Source organism: Antechinus flavipes, chromosome 6 (genome assembly GCF_016432865.1).
Source record: "Antechinus flavipes isolate AdamAnt ecotype Samford, QLD, Australia chromosome 6, AdamAnt_v2, whole genome shotgun sequence".
Lineage (NCBI taxonomy): Eukaryota > Metazoa > Chordata > Mammalia > Dasyuromorphia > Dasyuridae > Antechinus > Antechinus flavipes.
Genome location: NC_067403.1, coordinates 107444554 through 107449616, shown reverse-complemented (window position 1 = coordinate 107449616; position 5063 = coordinate 107444554). Strand labels below are relative to the sequence as shown.

Genomic DNA, 5063 nt, shown 5'->3' with positions numbered 1-5063 from the left:
GGTTTGCCTCAGTTTTCCTCATCTGTAAAATACAAAGGTTGGCTTAGAAAGATCTAAATTTTTACGGAATCATACTCAATGGCTTTGATCACATCAAAATTATCTGTAAGTGTTAGGACCCAGTTATGATATGGAAAATGTTCTTGAAATTCTAAGGAATATCTTCATTCCTTATGGTAGATAATAGTATAACTTCAAACTATTTAAAAAAGATTCTATAAGAAATGCTGCCTTGTATATAAAATACATTTCAAAGAAAAAAGACTTTATTTATTTTTGGGAAGATCTGAAGGTGAATAAAATACAGCTTAATTTGGGAATGATATTCCTGTTCTTTTTCAGAGAAGAAGTTTGTTGAGGCAGAATATTTATTTTTCTTATTCCTGAGACATCACCTTGATGAGGATTCTAAGAAGGAATTTGAGGAACTCATGAGCATATGTACGTATACTGTGTGTTCCTATGTGAATTTGGCTACTTGACAGAATGGATATTACTTTAAGAGTCTAGTGTGAACAACAAAAGACAAATGATATTATAATGCCTAAGCTTATCTGAATTAGTAGAATATACTGACCTAAGGCTTTGGGGGGGCCCTGTGCAAAGCCAGATGTTTGGAGCCTCTACTAGACCTCTATAATCCACACATCTTGGGGGTGGGGAGAAATTTAGGAAAGAAAAGGGGAAAGTTTCATAGTGAAGGGTAAACTTGGGGGTCTTCTAGGCTTCTCTCATGGGAAAGCAGCTGGCTCTCTTTTCTTCAAATTCTGAAAATAGACTCCTGGAAAAGAAAGATACATATACACTGATGGTATGAACGTTAATGGCTACATTAAGGAGATGCTTGCAACAAAATAGGGTAGTTTATGGAAATACTCCAGTTTTTCTTCCAAATTCTGCCTTATGTTGAACCCTAAATTTTGTGAATCTTGCCACCTAGTGGATTACTGCAAAAACTGCAGGGTCTTTAGAAAGATGGTCATGATTCCAGGAAGGGCTTCCTGACTTTTAACTTATTTACTCTCTCTGGTGGTCTTTTAGAGAGGACTTAGAGGAAATTAAATAAAATCTTTGGATCACTTTTAGGTATTTATTATATAGGTTGATATGATTCTCAGCAATAGTAATAGTTTCTCATGGTAAGTTAGCTAATGTCAAATGAGAAGAATTGTGATTTTCTGATATTGTAAAGAATTTAACTAAAATAATGACAGTACTGGGTAACTTGCTATCAAAATGTTAGAGTTATAAGTGGCTTAGATCAATTAGCTTTAATTTTGGGATGTGGGTTAAATTAGCTTAAAAGATTTACAGTAATAAAAGTTAATATAATTTGGCATCTTTAAAAAAAAAAAAAAAAAAAAAAAAAAGCTCCTTCAAAAACAAAACAACAGCTACAGAATTTTTTAAATGGCCAAGAAAGCATATCTACCTGCTTCAGAGAAACTGAAAGAGGAATGTCTATATCTGAGAAATCCTCCTTTCAGTGATTTGATTCCAAGGGATTTGTGGCATTGCCTTATTATATGCTGAAAATACTGATATACAAATATAGTAGAATGACTAAATTAAAGATTAATTTCTTAATTGAAATGAAAACGCCTATGTGTAACCTAGGGGGTTAGGACTAGGTTACCTCCTAAACTCTAGTTTATCTCTACTTAATTTACTGTGAAGGGAAGAGTTGAAAATTATTGAATAATTTCAATAGGATAAGGAGTCAATCTATATAATTCAACATCCTCCCCCATATATTAAATTTTAGCCTGGCTCATGTAATTTTGACTGTCTGAAGAGCCTAAATTAACCAGATCATTGTTAGCGTTCTTTTTTTTTTTTTTTTTTTTTAGCTTTGTTCAGTTGTTACTTATTAGTCCCCCACATCTACTGCCCCAAATTATGAAGCCCTTTCTATACTACTTGCTAAATGATATATGCTTTTTTCCTTTGCTCCTTTTCTAGAAATATTTCTAGTTCAGTGAGTTTGAAGAAGAGAGCCGCATTTGAATTTCTTTCTATTTCTATAAAGATTAGGGAGTTATTATTTGAAAGAAAAAAAGTAGAAATGGGATCATACTCTTTAAATAGTAGCTTTCTTCTAGTGTCTTGTTTGACTCTTTAGTTGTCAAATAGATTTGAAAAATTGATTTTATTTCAGCATTTTAAAAATTAGAAATAGAAAAAAATCTTTTGGGTTATTAGATCTATTTCTCTTTCAGGGCAGGATGGTTTTCATTTTCATTTCTCAAATCAAATTATTGTTAACAAAATTTTAAAAATAAGTTCATAACATGTAATATTGAGATAGAACTGTTTTGGTTGTTGTCATCATGATTATTTTAACCAATTTCCTTATTGTACATGTTTATCACCCAAGACTAAATGATACTTTTCCCTTTTTTCCCTATTTTCTGGAACTCAAAACTTTGTATAAATATGATATAGTCATGTAAAAAGAAACAGAAAGTAAAAGGCTAAATTAAATGTATTTTAAAAATTCTTGCCTTCTGGAAGAACAAGTCTTCAAAATGCCTTCCAATAGAAAAAGATTTGAAATTAATTTAAATAGTGTTTTAATTTTAGAGAATATATTAGCAAAAGATATAGATAGCTTTTCTCTTAAGATTCCTGAAAGTTATAAAGATTTTTAGTTTGCTAACATTTGCATATGTGTATTCTATCCTTTAATATATGACAAGCATTTTATTGTACATAAATAAATATTCATGTATATACATACATACATATACACACTGGGAAAATGACACAACAAAAGCTAGAATAATGATTATGTAATTTGTGAGAGGATATGAAATACTTTGTATTTGTCAAGCCTGTGTGAGCCAAGGTCTATTCAGTATTTATCTTTGCTTGCTTACTAGAACAGCGATATATCTTATTTTCATAAAGGTCCCCTGGGGCAATAGTCATGCTATGTTACTTCAGCTTTCATGCAGGCTATATAATACAGAACACTCCATCTCGAATAAATAGGCAACTCTGGATAGTTACAATTTTCATCCCTATTAGTTTAACAAGGTTTCTTCAGGTAAGAAATCAAAAAGTTCTTTTATTATTACTTATTAGATTAGATTTCACTCTAATGGAATAAGAAGATTATCCCAGCTATGTTGGTAGGAGTAGAATGAGAATGCCTCTTTTTCAGTCATCTAGCATCTTCAAAACCTAACTATTCCATTTAGAATAAAATTTATTTTCAAGTTATATAGATATTTATATTATACAAAATCTATTTAGAAGATATGATAAACTCTTGGCCCACTATTCATTTTCTTATTGCTCTAAAATCCTCTCTTCTGTTTTACTCACATCATAGTGATGAAACAGAATTATAATAATGTGTGTCTTTTGTGGGGTGGAGAAATAGGTAGGCTGGCAGAGGAGGGAGGGTGGGGGAGAGAAAACCTTCCCACAAATAATTGCATGTAATGCTAGGAGAGATTTTTTTATTTTGTCTATGAATATTATGGAAAGAAAAAATCCATAATGTCCTATATTTCCTCAAAATCTAAATTTACTTTCCAAACGTCATATTTATATGAATAGAACTTAAAATAGATGTCAGATTTAAAATTCTGCAAAAAAAAGAAAAATAAAGGTTGTCACAAAGATGCATTTATAAAAAACACGAAACCTTTCTCTGCCAAAAAGTAATGTAGCCATAATTGGGGTGCATGTTCTACAGAAGGAAAAATTTATAAATAGTAGTTATGGATGTATAGATAAAATAAAATGTGTTTAGTGAAGAATGATAAACAGCATTTCCTATTCTTGGCGTTAAAGATTTTTCATAAATATTTTTATCTATGTATTGCTTTTCAGACTCTAAATGGGAATTGGAAAGAAAAGAGTACTTAGTCCAGCATAATTTGCTATCATTTATTGGTTTTAAAAAAGGGGTAAGTGAAATTACAATAATCCCAAAATATAACTGGGAAAGAATTTTTTCTTGTTAAGTTTTATTTATTTTCTGTCTAAGAGCTAAGAAATTTTGTTTGCTATTATGTGGCCTGTTAATCGTCAGGATAACCATGTTCTTTCTTTCTTCAAAGTAAAGATTTTTATGTTCAAAGGTAAAAAAAAAAAAAAAGAAAAGAAAAGAAAAGAAAAAGAAAAAAAAGAAAGAAAGAAAAAAGAAGAATCAGATGGGGACGGATGCAAATGACTAAACAAGCCTGTGTTTTTCATGTTGGAAAATGAACTTACCATTACAACTGTTCCAAGGAAAATGAAGAGTGAGTTTCATGTGTGGTCATCTTTAAATGATAGGTTTTGCCTTTTAAAAAAAAAAAATGCCGCATTTCAGCTTTCTTATTTAACTGGCTTCTGACACATGACTAACATCTACCTAATCTCTTTAGGCATTTAAAAAAACAAAACAAAACCCTGTGGCTTTGGAGATTTCTAAATAGAATCAAAACAATAAATTGTAACGCATTCAGAACAAATTGTATGAGCAGTAAAGTTCTCCTAATACTTTAGAAAGTATTTTTCTTAGCAGAGAAACTGGACCCTTCCTAAAAGCTGGAATCTCTTCTATTGCTTCCACAAAAACTGCAATTAAGCAAACAACCACCCCCTTTATGGAATTAAGCATTGAATTAAGGACTCAACCTTCTCTCACCTTCCTCTTCACTCTCCCTTTTTCCTCCCACCCCCCGTCCCCCCCCACACACACCTTGGGAAATCTCTCTCTCTTGAAACAAGAAGAAATTTTGAGAACATTAGAAAAGCATACTAAATTTATTCGGGATCTCTGTCTCTGCTCCTCTCTCCCGGGGAGCACTGGTTAGCCTACGGCTGGAAATCACACTCTATTATCGCACTCTCTCTTTCTACACAATTCCATACACCTCTTTCACAAGTTATTTCAGATTTACTTGGAAAAGAGAGGCACATTGTCTTTTGCCTCCTGGTTCAAGAGCGTGTGTGTGTGTATGTGTGTGTATGTGTGTGTGTGTGTTCTTGCGATCATTCTTCCATAGAATTCTGAACGAATCAGTAGTGTGGTGGGTGCGGTATTTAAAATGACAAATGATGGA

The 5063-nt window shown here is 32.0% G+C and overlaps 1 long non-coding RNA gene across 1 annotated transcript; it reads left to right on the top strand.

Moving 5' to 3' along the window:
- The first annotated feature begins 294 nt into the window (after positions 1 to 294).
- Positions 295 to 3922, top strand: LOC127540608 (uncharacterized). Its single transcript, XR_007948248.1, has 2 exons — positions 295 to 441; positions 3844 to 3922. It is a non-coding gene; the product is annotated as an uncharacterized LOC127540608 (long non-coding RNA).
- Positions 3923 to 5063: the final 1141 nt, after the last annotated feature.